General features: G+C 41.0%; 2 non-coding genes across 2 annotated transcripts; both read right to left on the reverse strand.

Annotated features, from left to right (window-relative positions):
- Positions 1 to 1,946: 1,946 nt before the first annotated feature.
- trnap-ugg (transfer RNA proline (anticodon UGG)) lies at positions 1,947 to 2,018 on the reverse strand. Its single transcript has one exon. It is a non-coding gene; the product is annotated as a tRNA-Pro (tRNA).
- Positions 2,019 to 4,134: 2,116 nt separating this feature from the next.
- On the reverse strand, positions 4,135 to 4,206 carry trnap-agg (transfer RNA proline (anticodon AGG)). Its single transcript has one exon. It is a non-coding gene; the product is annotated as a tRNA-Pro (tRNA).
- Between the last annotated feature and the right edge of the window lie 16,497 nt (positions 4,207 to 20,703).

Raw genomic sequence — 20,703 nt, forward strand, 5'->3', positions numbered from 1 at the left:
TATAACATTCTGTAGCCCACTGTGTGATAGACAGAATATTATTATTGTCTAACCTCTTTATCACATGTGAATCAAATTCTAATTTAATAGCTTGATTTTGATTTACATAGGCTGCTGATTTCTGCCCTGTGGTGACTATATGATCAGAGATGATATTGAATATGCCTGGATGTATTCAGGTCCACTCAGTTTTATTGAGAAATACTGATACTATAATTTGGACCAAGTTCTGACTCAGGCTGGGTAGTCCTGTCAAGATTTCTAGTTCAGTTTTTACAATCCAGGAGGAGTTTTACCCAGAATTACCCAAGTATTTTTACGGTAGTAGTGAAGTTGGCCTCTGACAGGATTCGCTGTTCATCCCAAGAGAATGACACCCAAGTCTTCTTCTCTGAAGATGTTGTCTCTTGCACATAACACAACATGATGTGAATGAATGTTCCAAAACTGACCACCAACACTTCTGGGAGGCCCTTTTATTCAATACTTGTGTTGACACATACCATTTATTTGATATTAGGACTATCTATGATGTACAGCTTTTTCATCTCACTATGCAACAAGCCATGTAGAAACGTTACGAGTATCTGTAAATGCATTGCTTCAAACAAAGGGCTCATCTGGGAGTTGAACCCAGGACCTCTTGGACTAGACCAACAAATCATGAGAATCCAGGATTTATCTTAAAAGAAATCTCAAATTCTGAGCTGAGCTCTAAAATACAATGCCAACACTTTACCAAGAAACAGAATCAAGTTATGGTTCCTTACCATCTTTCAGTTGTGTATGAGTTGTTAGCCTTTTCATACAGACACATTTCAGTTCAAAAAATCTGATTGTTTCATTAAAATAACTATATGAGGCCTAAACAGCTTAACAATGAACCCTTGATGAGATTTCTATTCCATTCAAATTGTCTCAGATTGTTTCATTTACATAACTGTGTGAGGCCCAAAGTGAAAAAAACCTTGAGCCATCACCAGAGATTCATTATTCCTTGTACAAGTTAAAGACACATACATGGGATTGTATTACAAAGAGACATAACCAAGCAGCCTGTAGAATAGACCTCCCATAACCACTCATATCAAGACTTATTGAGTTTCAGTTTTGCTTCAAACCACTTGAGTCCAGGATTTATCTAAAAGGAAATCTCAAATTCTGAGCTTTAAAATACAGAGTAGACCTCCCATAACACCCTTACAGACATTTTCCATCTCTCTGCACAACTACTCATATCAAGACTATATGAGTGTCAGTAACTCTATTGCCACAAACAAGGGGCTCATCCAGGAGTTGAAGCCAGGACCTCTCGCACCCTAAGCAAGAATCATACCACTAGACCAACGAGCCACTTGTGTTAAGAAATTTATCACAAGAAAGATCTCACACACTCTGTTGATTTAAAATGATTATTTTCATTGCCATTAACACTCATTGTAGCATCAAGAGTGATTGCAACACAGTAATACTGTTGGCACTTGTACTTTACTTAAGAAAATCCATTGTAGAGAGGAAACCTTTCGCAAAATAGCAGAGTCTTGTTGTGGCTCCTTATCATGTTTCAGCTGTACATGAGTTGTTAGAAGTTTCCCCCCAGAGACTTTTGCCCTGTCAGTTTCTGGGATTGTTGCATTGAAATAACTGTTCAATGCCCAAAGAGATAAAACTCTTCATCATTAAAAAAATAAAAAATAAAGAATAGATAAGATGAACAGCACTCCAGTAGACTTCCAGAGACTTGTAGAATTAACACCAAGGGAAATTGAGACTGTTACGGGAGTAACAGCTTACTGATAGAGTTGACATTGGTTTTTCCACTTGTTTGTCAATGTCATGTTGTAGCATACTACTTCATTTTGGGACATCTGCTATGATATACTTAAGGACATTTTTTGTGGCTTTGATAAGTGACTATTGACTATTTGTGTATCATTCCAAATAATGGGCTCGTCCGGGATTTGAACCCGGGACCTCTCGCACCCAAAGCGAGAATCATACCCCTAGACCAACGAGCCATTCATATGCAATCTTCATCTACAAAAATTTTGAAATTCCTGACAAAACCAACACTAACCCTTGACTGAGAAACAGAATCTAGTTGTGGTTCCTGATCATCTTTCAGATGTCTATGAGTTGTCAGCCTTTTCACCACAGACACATTTCCATTTAAAACATCTCAGATTGTTTCATTTAAATTTGCAGTGTTTAAGATTTAGCCAGAAATTTACTTTAAAATGTTAAAAAAAAATGAACTAAGAATATCAACAGTGTGTGAAGTAGCCACAGTGATGATGTTATAACCAAGACCTCCATCTATTGTATGTCAGAGATATCTACCGAAATTGGCATGCTAACCAGCGAGCTCCAGCCGGTCCCATTTTGTAATACCACTTTGTGACACTAGATGATATGTGAGTCAGTGTAGCGCCTAGTCTGTCCTCACTCCTACACAAGAGGATGAAGAAGAACAGCTTCTTCCAGAGCTTGAAGTTACGCTACAGCTCCTGACCAGTGCTGTGGCTGTCCACTGTTGGAGACAGCTCTTGGTGAGTAAAGAGATGTGGTTTGATGCCGAGCTCACAACTTTTCACAAACACCCCTTCCTCACCAAAATTAGCAGGTATAAATGGATTTTTTGAACATGGGTAAACCTGCTAACAAAAGCCAGTTGACCCCTTTTCCACTGCCAGTCGAGTCTGCCTGTCTGTTGGGACTGAGGACACGCATACAGTTACAGAGCACACACATCTCTCATCCCTGGGTTGTTGCTGCTGTAAAGAGTCATTGCCTCCGTGTGATATACTTCAATCAGTGATTGTGTCTTTTCAAAACTTATATCAAGGCTCCAGCTCACTCTGTCATCCCAGAGCACATGCAGCATAACCGCAATCTTTGTGATTTAACAGCACCGTGCTGTACAGGTGACAGGCCTGTGTCTGCATGCTCAGAGATGTTACAGCAGGAGAAGGGGTGAAAATAAGTAGGTTCGCCCTAATGTTGTGTTTACATCAATGCTGATCGGAGTAGAATTTTGCCTATTCCTGCCTGGCTGTTGCCCAGCCAGTTACATCAGTAACTTATTTTATAACTGATGATTGTACATTGAAATTGTATGGATCCAGTAGACCAAGTGAATACACGTCGATCGGTTTGCCATAGTGTAACCACTTTACAAGATTAGGCAGGATTGAGCAGGGGAGGAGGGGGATGAAGAAGTGAAATGCTGCCACCTATGGATGTGGAGCAAGCAGCATGATCTTACACATTTTACCTTTAAATAACTATGTGAGGCTCAAGAGATACACAATGAGATCTGGATGAGATGTCTATGAGTTGTTAGCCTTTCACCAAAGACACATTTCCGTTTAAAACATCTCAGATTGTTTTATTTACATAACTGTGGGAGGCGTAAAGAGACAAACAATGAGACCTTGATGAGCCATTCAAAGAGATTCATAATTCCCTGTATAAGCTACTGAAACATACATGACTTTGTATTGTGTTAGGAAGTGACATGAACAAACAGCTCATGGAGTAGACTTCTCAAAGCATACTTACAGACATTTTTCATCTTTCTGCATATCAAGCCATGTAGAAACATTACGAGTATATTTTTTGTATTGCTTCAATTAACAGGCTTGGCTGGGAGTTGAACCCAGGACCTCTTGGACTTGAAGCAAGAATCGTACCCCTCCACTAACAAATCGCTACAATCCAGACTTTATCTAAAAAGAAATCTCAAATTCTGAGCTGAGCTTTAAACTACAATGCCAACCCTTAACCAAGAAACAGAATCAAGTTGTGGTTCCTTACCATCCTTCAGTTGTACATGAGTTGTTAGCCTTTTCATTACAGACACATTTCTGTTAAAATTATCTCAGATTGTTTCATTTACATAATTGTGTGAGGCCCAAAGTGATAAAAAGAAAGAAACCTTTAGCCATAAGTAGAGATTCATAATTCCTTGTACCAGTTAGAGAAACAGACATGAGATTGTGTTAGGAAGAGACATGACCAATCAGCTTGTAGAGTAAACCTCCCATAACATCCTTACAGACATTTTCCATCTCTCTGCACAGCAACTTATATCAAGAATTTATGAGTATCTATAACTGTATTGCTTTAAACAAGGGGCTTGTCCGGGAGTTGAACCCGGGACCTCTCGCACCCTAAGCGAGAATCATACCACTAGACCAACAAGCCACTTTTGTTAAGAAATTTATCACAAGAAAGATCTCACACACTCTGTTGATTTAAAATGATTATTTTCATTGCTATTAACACTCGGTATAGCATCAAGAGTGCTACTGCAATGCAGTAATACTGTTGGCTTGTACTTTACTTAAAATCCATTGTAGAGAAGAAACCTTTCTCAAAATCCAGTAGGAGAGTCTTGTTGTGGCATGAGTTGTTAGAAGTTTCACTCCAGAGACTTTTGCCCTGTCAGTATCTGGGACTGTTGCATTGAAATAACCGTTCAATGCCCAAAGAGATGAAACACTCCATCATTATAATAAAAACTCAAGAATAGACAAGAAGTACGGCATTCCATTTTTCCAGCAGACTTCCAGAATCAACACCAAGGGAAACTGAAACTGTTCTCGCAGTAGGTGGTGGTCCAAGAGCTTACTGATACAGTTTACATTGGTTTTTCCACTCATTTATCAACCTTTTGTCTATCTTATGTTGTAGCATACTACTTCGTTTGGTAAGTCTGCTTTGATAAACTTAAAGACGTTTCTTGTGGCTTTGATATGTAACTATTGACCATTGGTGCATCATTCCAAATAACAGGCTTGTGCAGGATTTGAATCTTTGACCTCTCGCAACCAAAGCAAGAACCATACCCTTAGACCAACGAGCCATTCATATGTACATTTTATCTTCAAAAAATGTACTAATTCCTAAAAAAATAAGCAGGTTCGCCCTAATGTTGTGTTTACATCAATGCCAATCGGAGCCGGAGTAGAATTTTGCCTATTCCTGTCCAGCTGTTGCCCAGCCAGTTACGTCAGTAACCTATTTTATAGCTGATGATTGTACATTGAAATTGTATGGATCCAATAGACCGAATGAATACAGGTCGATTGGTTCGCCATATTGTAACCACTTTATGTTACTGTTACGAGATTAGGCAGGATTGAGCAGGGGAGGAGGGGGATGAAGAGGTGAAATGCTGCCACCTATGGATGTGGAGCAAGTGGCATGATCTTACACATTTTACCTTTAAATAACTATGTGAGGCTCAAGAGATACACAATGAGATCTGGATGAGATGTCTATGAGTTGTTAGCCTTTCACCAAAGACACATTTCCATTTAAAACATCTCAGATTGTTTTATTTACATAACTGTGGGAGGCGTAAAGAGACAAACAATGAGACCTTGATGAGCCATTCAAAGAGATTCATAATTCCCTGTACAAGCTACTGAAACATACAAGAGATTGTATTGTGTTAGGAAGAAATATGACCAAACAGCTCATAGAGTAGACTTCCCGCAACATACTTACAGACATTTTTCATCTCTGTGCATATCAAGCCATTTAGAGACTTTACGAGTATTTGTAAATGTATTGCTTCAAACGAAGGCTTGTCTGGGAGTTGAACGCGGGACCTCTTGCACCCCAAGCGAGAACCATAACCCTAGACAAACAAACCTCTTGAGTCCAGGATTTATCTAAAATGTAGAGTAGACCTCCCAGACATTTTTCATCTCTCTGCACAACTGCTCATATCAAGACTTTATGAGTGTCAGTATCTCTATTCACGCAAACAAGGGGCTCGTCCGGGAGTTGAACCCTGGAGCGCTCACACCCTAAGCAAGAATCATACCACTAGACCAACCAGCCACTTGTGTTAAGAAATTTATCACAAGAAAGATCTGACACACTCTGTCAATCTAAAATGATTATTTTCATTGCTAGTAACACTTGGTATAGCATCAAGAGTGATTTCAACACAGTAATACTGTTGGCCCTTGTACTTTACTTCAGAAAATCCATTGTAGAGAGGAAACCTTTCGCAAATAACAGAGTCTTGTTGTGGCTCCTTGTCATGTTTCAGCTGTACATGAGTTGTTAGAAGTTTCCCCCCAGAGACTTTTGCCTTGTCAGTTTCTGGGATTGTTGCATTGAAATAACTCTTCAATGCCCAAAGAGATAAAACTCTCCATTATTATAATAAAAACTCAAGAATAAACAAGAAGTACAGCACTCCATCACTGCAGTTGAGTACCAGAATAAACACCAAGGAAAACTTAAACTGTTCTAGTAGCAAGTGGTGGTCCAACAGCTTACATTGGTTTTTCCACTTACTTGTCAACTTTTTGTCTATGTTATAACATACTATTTCATCTGTTGGGACTACTTCGATAAAGTTACAGACATTTTTTGTGGCTTTGATAAGTTAGTATTGACCATTTGTGCATCATTCCAAATATTGGGCTCATCTAGGGTTTGAACCCAGGACCTATCACACCCAAAGCGAGAATCATACCCCTAGACCAAACCGCTCACATGTGAAGTTCATCTACAAAAATTTTGAAATTCCTAAAAAAAATACAACACTAACCCTTAACGGAGAAACAGAATCTAGTTGTGGTTCCTGATCATCTTTCAGATGTCTATGAGTTGTCAGCCTTTTCACCACAGACACATTTCCATTCAAAACATCTCAAGATGATGAAGAAGAACAGCTTCTTCCAGAGCTTGAAGTTACGCTACAGCTCCTGACCAGCGCTGTGGCTGTCCACTGTTGGAGACAGATCTTGGTGAGTAAAGAGATGTGGTTTGATGCTAAGCTCACAACTTTTCACAAATACCCCTTTCGCACCAAATTTAGTGGTTATAAATGGGTTGTTTGAATGTGGGTAAACCTGCTAACAAAAGCCAATTGCCAATTGCCCACACAGACAGCTGAGTCTGCCTGTCTGTTGGGATTGTGGACACACATACAGTTACAGAACACACACACAGAGACAGAGGAGAGACAATTAGAATTAGTAGCATATTACAGAGGTAAGCCAATGACATGCAGCAAAGTGTATAAATGTATAAAAGGCAACTATACATGTATTTTCTCACAGCACACAGGGCATGTCAGTCAAGCACTCATTGATAAACTTCTCCAAGCCAGGTAGGTATAGGTTAGGTTATAACTAGTGGATAACTGAAGGTATCCTGAGCAGAAAAGAAAGTCAAATCCCCTCTATGTCTGTTGTGACCTGAGTTTCTCTGCTCTTTGTTCTTGTGTTCTGGTCTGGTAGCACATACATGTTAATGCATGTCTGTTTGCATGTTAGTGCAAGTGACTTTTTTGTTAAGCCATTGGTCTTCCCCAACACACATTTATAAAAACACAGGCACAATTGTGATGGCACAGTGTAGTACACTGTGTTGAGGTGAAAGCAACCTTCGAGAGTTTCCTCCACTGAAGAAAGCACTTTTTTGGCTAAAAAGCCCTCTGACATATACAGAGATAAGACCAGAGCACAGGCAGACTAGCCACAGGACTATTAGTTCAAATCACTGTTGACTGGCCTCTCAAAAAATTCTTGAAGTTTTGACATTTTTTTATGGGCTTCGTCAGCATCTTTTTAGGCTCTGTTAGAGTCATTCATGTGACACATCCCAGCGGATAAGTCTTCATTTGCAATCATAAAGCAGGTGTATGATGAAGAGCGTAATGGCAAAACTCAATGCATGACAGTGGGGTGGTGTCAATTTAAACATCAACACATTTTAAATATAACAAAAGTGTATGATTAAGAATGTCCCCTACTTCATAAAAGTAAAATATTAGAGACTGTGAAACGAAGGAATTTCAATAAAGTGGTTTCTCAGCATCACAGAAAACACAAAACAGAACAAATGTGGTCAAATGTGTGTAAAAGATTTGAAGAAAAACTAGTTTGATCCCCGCTCAACAACCACCGTAAGAGCTGCTGCTGCTCTACAACATGAAGTTACAGACTGTTTTTAAACCTTGTGATCATGTCCATTTTTTATATAATACAGGATATATCATGAGTGAAATAAACAATCAACACTATCGCTGAACATTTTCACCTTGAAACTGCAGGGAACCAATGACAGTCACATAAGAACAGATTCAGACAGCCAGGGATTCATACATAACATATCTAAGGAACCAATCCTGTCAACTTTCAGGGAGGAGGGATGGGCAAAATAAACCTGAAACCTTTCCAGTACAGAAAATGAGAGTTTGTGTCAGCACAACCACTGACACTGTGTCAGCCACTGCCAGTTGCAAGGTAACAAACAGCATAAACAGATAAAATGTGCTAATTATGCTAACCATTCATATACGTCTGCTTGTTGTCGATTTTGGTCACAACAGACTCCTCATCTGAGTCTGGGTCTGACTCAGGCTTTAACATGTGGCTGAGTCTCTCCAATGTTTCCTCTGCTAATTATTTAAATGCACTCCGCTGTCTCATCTTCCAACCTAGTGCAAACAGCGGTGGTGGGCAGGACCACTCCACTTTTCCACTTTTTATGTGGAAAACCATGTTAAACAAAATGTTAATCATAGCAGAGTATTTTTAGTTTAAAACATGTCTGGAGAGGAACTTTTAAGTTGTCTATCATCACACTTTTAGAAAGCAAGTTAAGTAAGTAAAGTGCATCACACTTTTCTGCCACTAGGGGTCAGGGACAGAGGGAGAGAGAGAGATGACACTGTGAATTAGCCTGTGATCATGGGACTTGTCTTCATTGTTAAACATCAAATGGCCATTTTATTTTAAGGTTTGTATTCCTTCAGTGTTCAGTAGGTTTTTACCAGGAGTTGAATGATCTGCAGAGGAGTTCATGTTAAAGATCAACGTTTTTCCAACCTTCACTGGCAGACACAGGGTGTCAGGAGGGGCTGTGACAGGGGCTGTTTGCTCAGCTTGTTTCTCTGATAACTTAAGATCTGGACGTCATAAATCCTTCATCTGGTTCAAGGTTATAAAAAGTGATGGTGGCGTGACTTGTAACAATAAGAAAGTAGTCGCCTAGAAATGTTTTAATGTCCAGACATCTGATCAACAACTGGTATGGAGGTGAAAGTGGGCCAGACACCAACACAACCTATCAGCCATTTTCTACTTCCTGTTTGAGTTCATTTGACAGGATGTTGGTGTGTTGTTACCCAGAGTTCAGCTAATGAGCTGATAACACCTTTGCAGCAGGAAGGAAACCTGCAGCTTTAAAAGCAGGTTATTCTCCTTTCAATGATCTGAACTCACGACCCATTAGAAACACTATACTTACACATACTGGGGTTATTATTTACTGTGAGATGTATTTTTCTCTGTGCCAGGGGGTGGATGTATGTGCACAGAGTATTTCAGACTCACATTTTATTTTATTTTATTTATGCACAAGTTCATAAACTTAGACAAGTCAGGGTGAAACTGTGAAGCCTGAGCTGTTTTTGAGGTGTGTGTGTGTGTGTGTCTGCACAGCTGTGATCAAACCAGACTATCACAGGGTTTAGTGTAGGAAATTCCCCTGATCAAGTTTTTTTTTTTTTGGCTACGATCCCGAATCTGAGTCCACAAGACGTTTGTCAGTTTAACCTCTGGTCTGTAGGTCTTTTCACAATCCTCAGAGACTCCTCTAAACATCTGGATGAAAAATATCCCATCACAATGAAAAAGATTTTTTTACCCCTTCCTCACGTTATGACTTCTTATCCAGGTAGCCATCCAGCTGCTCTCTTTTGATTCTGAAACACAGACACAACTTGGAAAACAGATTCACTTTTTTTTTTTTACCGTTTGAACACAATATTTATTTCTCCAGATGGTTAAAGAGTCTTTGGGGTTTCTGGAAATACCTTCTGAACAAAAGTAAGTGTTTCTAAATGACTGTTGGGGTTTTTCAAACACCACCGGTTAATTATAATTAGAAGTTATTATAGTCAAATTATTTTTTAAAAACTGATGGTTACCTCTTTGGTTTCTAAATATGCTAGTACATGAGAGGCACAAACTGGGGCTAGTTATCAGAGCTGTGGTGTCTCACTCTATCTTAAAGAACCTCTTAAAGACTCATCTCTTCTGAGATCACCTCCTCTCCTAACACCTCTAACTCCGTGACACATCTATCTAGTGTTTACTTTCAGTGCACTTCTTTACTCCATGTTCTTGCACTTAAAAGAATAAATTTTGTACATATTTACCCCACGGTCTCCTCCCGGAAGAGCTAAAGCTAATGAATGTAAATACGTACAATATGTATTTGTGCAGCTCTTCTGTCTTGTCGCAGGGATGGTTCAATATTTTGGGAAATATACTTACACTGAAGACACAAAGGATGTGTTGGGTGTGCGTTGCAGCTGCTGTTGCTGATCTGCTGAGAAAGCTGAGACAGAATTGTATGAACAGTATAAGAAATATATATATATATATATATATGTATATATATATATATATATATATATATTTAGTTATTGCATTTGTTTTATCATCTGTGACCCCTCAGATTTATGTCTGGTTTCTGTGGGGGGTACCAGCCCCCAGGTTGGGAACCACTGATCTAAATGAAATGCAGAGAAAAAGCATAAATTATCAGCTTCATGAGGCATTAAAAGTTCTTCTCCAGATTATTAAGTGTAAGTGCAAGTAAGTGTAATCAAGCTTACATTATTTCTGACACAGCCACATGCTATTCTCTCTGTTTATCATTAGTTTGCAGTACATGGTCCCGTTATAAATGTCTGTTCTATGTGCTGCACTTCGATAGTGCATCGTGTGTAGGCAGCTATGACTCTGGGTTATGTGATGTGATGTCTGTGTAGGTTTAGCATGTGGATGAAGTCATGCCAGCACAGACAGGCCATCTGGACACGCACACACACACACACACACACACACACACACACACACACACACACACACACACAAACACACAGAGAGAGAGTGCAATTAGAATAGCCCAAATAATTAGCACAAACCCATAATAACTGTGAGTTTGATTGTGTGACTGCTCTATTGCTCCATATCAAGTCAATGTACAGCCTGTGTGTGTGTGTGTGTGTGTGTGTGTGTGTGTGTGAGTGAAATGTTTAGTGAAACATTCCTTCATCTCTGTTCAAACACTGCAGTTAGAGCTGACGCAGAAGCCTCTCCTTCTGAAACACATGCGTGCAATGCAAATCTACACACAACACCCACCCATCCACCAACACAAGTCCACACACATATACACACACACACACACACACACACACACAAACACACACACATATCACCAAACAGGAATCCTGTCAAGTCCCATGTTGATTTACCTTCAGAAAATGTTCAATTTTAGTTTGATTGTGTTAGTGTGATTAATGTGAAGGGGTGATGGATCTCGACCTGCTACAGCACAGAAAACATAAACAGGATGCCTCTGCTTTGCTGCTGCTGTGTGTGTGTGTGTCTGTATGTCTGCGTGTGTGTGTTGTACTGTCAGTGCTTTCTTTGTATCTTCTTACTCTTGTTTGATTGAAAGAGGCAGAGACACACACAGGCCACTTTGTTTTTCTGTGTATTTGTGGCCTATGGATTTGACCATTGTTTCTCTAAAAGAGAGTGGGAGAGAAAGAAGGGGGGAGAAGGAGGGGGGGGTTAGAGTTTGAGAGTACAGTAGACAACGGAGGTCTAGTCAGTGATTGGTACAGCCGTCTCTGACTGTTCTGCCTACAGCCACAAAACATTTTCACTATGAGTCAGAATTTCTTCGTTTTTCCTTTTTAAACACCCCAAAGTGTCGACTATGTGTGTATACAGGCACGTGCCACATGGTTGGCTCTTGTTGCCATAGAGACGAAGGTAGCAGATTGGGGTCGGGCACAGCAGGGCACAGAGCTGAGATTAACTGTGACTGTGACTCTGGGGCGAGGAGAATAAAACAGCAGGCTATCAGGGACTGACGTGACCTCGGTCTCTCTGCTCCTCCGGCTACTGGCGGCACATCCAAAGGAAACTTCTCAACGCTTTGGCTGCAACTTTCAGCGTCAGTCTCTCACTTATCTCTGTAAACCCTTGCTCAGCGCTCTAGGAAATGTGTTCGTGTGTGGTGTTGTGCCTTTACTGAGAAATCATACACCGACACAGCACAATCCTGAGGGCTTTTTTGGGCTTTATTGATCCAGAATAACACCGTTTTAATGGGCCGTTTAATAAATTGACCTTTAGAGATACCCCAGAAATCATCAAACAGGCTCCGTCTCACTCTGTAACTGTGGGATGTTACAGTACAAGACAAGGTCAAACTGTAGCTGTCAGTTCCATTGCTGCCGCCGGTCCATCTCAGTACTGTCCGGCCTCTTGTCCAAAACTAACCTTGTGTTAGAAGGACAGAGGGGTTTATTGTTGTGGTGGCTGTTCTGATGGATGCCTGGCCGATGACTTCAGCTCCACCATGAACTGCCTCCTTATTCTCCTATAGGACGAGGATCACAGCCGTGCCGGTCTGGGCATGGGACCACAGCTGAGAGGGAAGCAGAGGTCCAGTAAGACGCTGGGCATATATATCTGTGACGGAAGACAGATCTACAGTATAGAAATGGTGTCTGTTTGGGGTTAGAGGAAAAATAATTCTGCCTGAGAGGTTTTGCTTGTTTAAACTAAGTCATCATAAAATATCTGCCAAAGTTTTTAGACTTATTCCTTTTCTGTGAAGCAGTTACTGCTTTACACATATTAACAGCTTTATTGGTAATTTAACATGTTTAACCCACGTTTGAACTTATTTACATTACTATGTCTCAGGACAGAAGGTGTCCTACTGGGCTACTTAAAATTGATTTGACTTCATTTGGCTTCTTAAATTTCAACAACACTACCTGCTAGTGCCTCCATTACCTCACAATTGCAAAATGACTTTGACACAAATGAATGTACGAAATTAAATATAGATAACTAAATGTTTACTCTGATGCATCACTGTTTTAGGAAAGCTACAAGTAGTCTCTGCAGGGGGATTTTAAGTGATTGTTCTTTGCTAAAACTCCCAAAAACAAAAACAGGGCAGGGCCTTTTACAAAGTTTTTTGGAGCTGATTTTTTTTAAAAATCATCTGACCATTAAAGTTACATGTTTTTAATAACGTTTTTGGTTTCACTGGGCAGACACGTTTCTGTTTAACTGTTTAACAAACAAGGAAATTAGCTCAGAGTAATGTGCTAATATATCTGTTGTATAGCTATAGCCTATCTATGCCAGTATGTGTGTGTGTGTGTTTGTCTTAGTAAGACATTAGGCCAACATGTGCCACCAGAACTGCTTCAGTGCTCCTTGGCATTGATTCTACTACAATAAGTAGTAGGGGGCATTGTCATCCTGGAAGAGACAACTCCCATCAGGATAGAAACTAACTTTGCAATTATAGGAAAAACGTGATCATTCAGAACAACTTTGCATTGATTTGCAGACCATTTCTTCATCTGAGCTTCTTGACATACAGTACATACTGACATATCTACATATGTTTACTATCTCTTGTACTAATGGAAGAGTCAAACAGGAACATGTTGAACACATAAATTACAGATAAAAGAAGCTTACTAAGCAATTTACTTTTTGTATGTATGTTTGTATCATAGTTTCTGAACTTCTGATGTGGATTTAGTTGTACAGTTGGTCTGTCAATAAATTTGGTTATGTTAGCAAGGTCCAACCCTGTGTTTTAAGATGGGGCCATACCCTTTGGTTTACATTTGGAGCAGTGATCATGAGTTGTTTAACAGTGCAGGTGAGGATCTGGTTAAAGTTATGTTTCTGGCAGGGGATTAGCCTGAATGTTTGTTTAGCATTGTGCGGAGGAGCTAATGGGCCTGAATGAACCACAGCGCTAACAGCCCAATGACATTTTTATTGGGCCTCATTAAACAGGATGTAGACATAATGATTCTTTATGAATTCCATGCGCTCCACATTATCCCACAAATGCCCAGTTTTACTGTGATGGAAAGCAGAGGTCCAGTAATCAGTACGTGTGGAGGGCTCATATGCGAAGTACCGGGATGTACGAAATGTTGGCCTGTGAGAAGGCATTAGCTGCTCTCTGGGGAGCAAGGTCACAGTGCTTGGGGGTATTTCAGGGAGGTTAAGAGACATATTGATATATAGCTACTACCTCCAGCAAACTCCACCTTATTTTCCTTACTACCTATACCTTCCTCTGCAAATCTTCAGATCTGAGCCTGTAGGCAGCTGCCCAGCACCCATAGGCTCCCAGGGGAATGGCAGCGATTCTTGGAGGCCCCTTTGTCCCGTCGAATGAAGACTTCTCTGGTTGTTATGGTGAAGGCAGGCCGGGCGATGCTTGGCTCACTGCCACCTACTTACAGAGAGACAGATGGGAGAATAAACTCAGTGGGGAGGAAAGAAAAGAGAGGATCTGGAGAGATGAAAGTCACGTTGGAAAAGATGTTATGGGGAGTGATGACAGAATGGAGCATAAGAGCGAGAGGTACTTTTACATGTGACAAAAGGTGCATGAGTTGGTGGGAAAGTCAGCAAAAAGGGGAAGTGAAAGAGACAGAGAGGGAGACTCTCCTTCACAAGACAGCAGGTACATGACACATTTTTGGAATAGCATCCAATAAAAAGGTGCTAAAGAGTGTGAGAAAGGTTTTGTAGACACTAGTAGCTAAATGCTTTGCTAACTGCCCCCAGCCAGTGTTAACACCTTGTCACTTGCAGGATGGAGCTGCCTTGTATTTATCCATGTTTAAACTGAGTGATTTTAGTTATATTCAGTAGTTGTTCATTTTTGTCTGTGGTGAAATGTATGTTTTGGTTTTTGTTGTCTGCTGGACATTTTCATTTTGCTGTTTATCTTTGCTAATTATTTGGATTGTACTAAATGGTTATTCTGCAATAAAAGTTCATTAAAACCAAATGTAAAGTTTTGATTGTATTTTTTTTCACCTCATTCGGACTCTAAATCAATGTCAACCATTAACTCACGCCTCCTGTTTCACCTCCACCAACTCCTCCCATCTCAGCATAGCTTCTCTCTTTTGCAGTATTTGCAAGCTAACAAAGTAGATCAGGAACCAGATTTTAGCCACTCTGCTACTACCCATAGCACAGACCACGGTCATCCCACTGAAGTGTTAACCCTTAGGTGTTTACATCCGGCACATAACACAGAGCCCCTGACCAGTCATTGGTGGATGAGGAAAAACGTGCTGGTTTCAAGCAGGTGGCACATATTTGAATTTGAGCAGTGAAGAATTTGACCTACTTCTTTCTTGATGTGAAAAGAAGGAAAGTGGAGGTAATTTAGAGATTCAAGATGGTAATAGGGTCTTAATCATGGGAGTGAATCGTAACTAAGTACATTTACTCAAGTACTGCACCTATGTAAAATCTTTCATAACTTGTACTTTAATACTTCCACTGTATGCTACCTTATACCTAACACTCACTACTACACATTAAACTACGCAACAGCTTATAACAGAGTTAGTATTAGCTTCACATGCACGTTCACATCAGTAATAATAATACAAGAGGCCATTCTGTCAGCGTCATTCAGACCAACTTAAATATAACGTTAAACATAAGGTAAATTCATTTTCTGTCTGAATCTGAGCAGCCTAAAAGAAATATATACTGGAAAAAAAAGTTTTTGAAATTGCAAATCTTGAAAATGACTATTGAGAATTTCACAAAGTCAAATATCACAGTGCAATAAATTAAGTGTGGTTTAAATTTCAACACTATTCAGAAGTGATTACATTTCAAAATTTGAAATTTGGTTGCCGATTTCAAATTATGATGGCAATGAGTTTCATCTACAAAAACTACAAAACTCTGTGAAAACTCAGAAAACTCAATTTGTGGAGGGAAATCATGACATATGGTTGAAAAAGCCAAAAAATAGAACTTATGTCAAGATTTGTGTTTGCCATAAAATAAATGTTTCCTGTGTTAACACCCTGCTGTACATTTATGGATTTCCACACCAGGTTGATACACAGCTGTCTACACATGGCTACTAGACATCTATAGTCAGAGAGAGTTTGGTCTTTAAAATTTGGATTGCTATTTATGCTGTACCTTCATCAAAACCACATTTGCTTGTTGTTGGTTTGGTTCGTGCTACACTGAACATTAAAAAAAGAAACTGTACTTGCACTTCTGATGAGTAACAGTAGTGATATACTGTGTAATATAGCTGTGAAGTGGGAATTGAGGAGGAGGCATCAGAGGGTCGAGGGTGAAGATGGAGAGTGTGTGACGGAGGTAGCGGTTCAAGGGGCGGAGGGCTGGAGTGGATCAGGGGTGAGGGGCTGTTCAGTGTTTGGTTAAGGCCAGATGGCAGGAGAATGGCGTCTGTAGCCCCAAGTCTGTATGCTGTGCAGCGAGGGCTGGGAGGAATGCTCGTCTTTTCTCTCTCTCTCTCAGTGAGTGGAGACTCAGAGGACTGCGATATAACAGTGGATTAAGTCCCACATTCCCTTTTTAATCTCTCTATAGTCACCCTCAGCTGTTCACCCTTAGGCCTCTGCTCCTCTGCCTCCCACTGGCTGTCTGTTGATGTTGGGCTGGCACATACACACACACACACACACACACACACACACACACACATGCACACACATACACACACACACACACCATGACCATACACACGCACCATGACTCAGGTGAAAATTCTCAGAGGTTGTGACTGAGGGCCATCTCAATAACTTAACTGTTGTTCCTCAGCTGGTATTGTAGAACTCATGCCATACACAATTTTATTTTTCATGGGGTGAAATGTGTGGCATTCTACTTAAGTATTTAAAAAAGATCTGTACTACCCTTCACTGAGCATCTCACCAACATCTCTGACAGCTGTCAAAACTCGTTTAAATGAGACGCAAAGTCCTGAAGTGTGGAATGGAACCCTAACCCTAACCCTAACCCCCCCCCCCCCAAAAAAAAAACAACAACAAAAAAACAAACAAACAAACAAACACAAAAAAACCCATGATTGTTCCCTCTGTTAAATCAAAACCAAAAACTGAACTAATGAAAACAAAGGATACTCCACACATGCATGATTACGGCTGGAGCCTGCTGGTCAGTTGATAGCCACAGCTAAAGAATTAGCCACTTGTTGTGTAGCATGATTGCTGCAGCTAATGTCACTCAGTAAATGCAAGCATGACTTCAGAGCTCCTGAACCATATGCTTCCTTTGTGTGCATGTAATTTTCCTGTGGAAACATCTGTTTCCAGATGTGCTCACTTTATTTTTTAACTCCAAATGAACAGGTTTAACTAATCTGGCTAAACTGTTTGATTTCAACCAGTCTGATCATCTGGCAGCTTGTGTTTCTTGCCAAGTCTGACTTTGTCAGGATGTCCCCACAAAGACTGTGGTGAGTAAGACTCATATTCTAATAGAACTGAATTATACTTTGATATTCAAATCCACTAACTGATGGACATGTATTCATTGAGGCTGTCTTATGGGGCTGGTGGACAGTTTAAACATCAGATTATCCACCTGTTTTGGTGGACAGTAAATCCTGCTGCATATAAGGTAGTCTTAGTTTCAAGTTTACATTGGTTTTTCTGATTTGATACATCACAAGTTGCATTTGCTGAGATCCAACATATGCTCCTAAATCACTCAAACTTTACGTCTCAAGCTGGACCTATTTCCGGAGTAGGGAGCGCTGCACTGCTACAGAGGAACAGGGTTCTCAGGGGGGCCACTCCAGACAGGCTTTTTCTGGGGCCCCTGTTAAAAGCAGTTATTTTCCAGAGCCCTGGCTGAACCTTATGTTACAATAAAGCTCTTTCCAGCTCCAGATAAATGCACACCCATAAGAGGAGCCCTCCCCACCACCACCAGCATTGTAGCGCCTTTAAAAGGTTCCTGCTCTCCTCTCTTTTCCCCCTCTTTTTTTTCCTTTTCCTCTCCCCCTCATGCCCCTGATTTTCTTCAAGGGTCAGATCAGCACAGTGCTTTCAGGAATTCAGGGAACCGGATCGAGCCTGGTCATGCAGGTGCAAGAGATTTGGTTCCAGCAACTGTATGGTACAGGAGGAGGCGGGTAACAAGGTGCCAAGAGGCGGAGGGCAGGAAGGGATGAAGACAAAGACTGGAGGGAGCAAAGGCTGGTTTGCATGGTGGATAAAGAGGAACAGACTGGGAGAAGAGGGGAGACAAACACTAATAACTAATCTTTATCTCTGAGAGTCAAACCCAGTCAGTAAACCTAACTTTGTTAACAGTTCACATTATGGGAGAAAACCAATCCGTTTTTTAAACTGATCCATTTGTTCTGAATCTTGAATCTCACTCAATGCTCCCGAAGACAATACACAACCAATCTACTTAATGCAATAATCTTTACGAACAATTCTATATACCATCTCTTATGTGATGTGAATAGTGTTTTCTAATTGTGATGAAGGAAAAGCTTAATTCAAGGTCCATTCACTAGCTTTTTCTGGAGCTTTTAGCTGTATGTCACTGTCTTCATCTGGATTGATGTAACTCACTGTATCTCGCTAGCTGCTCATTAGCCACTACGTACCAGTTTGAGCTAACTCCATCCACAACTGCTTAAACCTCAAACACTACATCAGTCACTTCAAACACACATAGTCTAATCATAAACCACATTGTAAAATATATGTTTTATTCATTTTCAGTCAATTCACTGGCTATGGTGACAAGCTAGCATTTGTTGTCATGGTAACCTACTGTGAGGAAGTTGTGCATGACTGCCTTACCTTTCTCCGTGACTTAACCATCTGCTGTATCTAAATGCTTCCTCACATTGCCTCTCAGACGGTTTGATGTCGTGATTATCCGTTTGATGGCTCACTAACGTCCTCCAGTTTTACATTAGCAAAGAGAACAATCATAGCCTAGTTCACTAACACAGGTCAGACTGACTGAATACATTTTATGAGAGCTGGCTTGATTTGGGACAAATCTTTCCAGATCAAATATTTTTCCTACTTTCAAACAGTTGTATGAATTTCTAATGCAAAGTGAAAGCCACTACTATGACATGTACTGATGCCGTGATGTACAAAAAGACATAATTTCTAAGAATTGTCTTTTCATTCCTGCTGGGGTCAAACAGTGGCCTGCAAGCAGGGCTGGAGTAGAAACTGTAGGAGTAGTATGGAAGAAAACAGAGGGAAAGGTCATGAAGGACAAAAGAAGAAATCGGGAACAAAGGTAGGAGGAAGAGGAGGGAAAGCCTGCTAGGGCTAATTAGAGTTATAATAGGGTGCCAGAGCATGCAGAGGCAACTGGAAGGGGTCAACGTGACAAGGAGAGCGGTAGATGGAGGAGAAGGAGGGGATGGTGGGGTGACGGGGAGGAGCGTGGTGGGAAAAGGACCTGACACTGCACCACACTGTGGGGATGCTGCGTAACGGAGGGTGGATCTCTCTGCAGACTTAAAATCATCTATATATCCCCATGGTGCCGAGATCAGTCTCTGCAAGAATAAATATATTTTCTCAGGAATACAGATAGCCATCTGTGTACATCTATCACATAGCTACTCATGCAGTCACGCAGACAGTGTGCATAAGCTGCTTCCGTCCCTCCACGTCGATTCTAGTTACAGTAGGTCTATGGCGATGGGAACCCCTGGGAGGTCCTGTGTCGTTGGGAACTCTCGCCTCTTGTTAGCCACTACATGGCTACGGTCTTTGATCAGCTCAGCTGACTCTTAAGCTCAGCTTAGTGCGGCAAGGGTCTGGAAAATCTGGGGAGAGGGAGAGAGGTGAGAGTCGGGGAGAGACGATGGAGAGAGGGAGTAACTGATGGCACCCACTGAACCATGTATCCTCTGGTGAGGAGCTGGAAGGAAGAAGAGGAAGGACAGATGGAAAGGAGATGGGGGATAAACAGGTTGCAGGGTGGAGAGGATGGATGAAAGCAAGGGTCTCCTTCCACCCCCCCCCCCCCCCCCCCCCCCAGGTAACTGCATGCTTCACAATCACCGTCACCAGAAGGTGCTGACCCCACAGCTGAACTGAAGCCGCATGAAAGCAGGGTCGACCGTAGTGAGTTTAGGAAACAGTGGATGAGGAGAATTCGCAGAATGTGCTGGCTCGGTGTGTCACTAAATGTTCGAGACATTTCCAGAAAGTGCTCCCACCAACCTCTCACAGTGATTTTAAGATTTAAGTATCCAAAATTACATAATCAGAGCAATTAGGACATCACTCAACAACAATAACCTTGCCAAACATTTAATTCTCTGACAGTTTTTCTCCTCCACACTCTCCATGTTGTTTTTTGTGCATCTATTTTGGAGAAAAGACGCCCTGTTCAACTCTGTAATGAGCAGAGCCAACAGTCTCTTCAGGGGCACTTGAGCTCGACCAGAGGAGCTCTCCTCAGGGCGCAGCCATACATTATTCATTTCTGTGCTTAGTTAGCATTCATTCAGACACCACCTTCTCATGTGGGTTCTCTGGGTGAAAAACATTAACAGGAAAGGTTTGACGTACTGTAATTATGGTTGCTGGAGAGCACTACAAGGTCTCTGGGAATACTGCTAACTCATGTACAAGCTAGCATCCCAAGTGATATCAATTATATAGAATCTCCCAGATGTATGACTGTTGCCTCATGTGACATCAAAGTGAAGCTGCCTAACAAAATAATCCCTACGTGTTTCTTCAAAAAGACTAATCCACAACCTGCCTGTTGTGTTACGTAA

Source organism: Trachinotus anak, unplaced genomic scaffold (assembly GCF_046630095.1).
Source record: "Trachinotus anak isolate AG129_WGS33_773 ecotype Australia unplaced genomic scaffold, CSIRO_AGI_Tana_v1 ptg000013l, whole genome shotgun sequence".
In the NCBI taxonomy this organism is placed as follows: domain Eukaryota; kingdom Metazoa; phylum Chordata; class Actinopteri; order Carangiformes; family Carangidae; genus Trachinotus; species Trachinotus anak.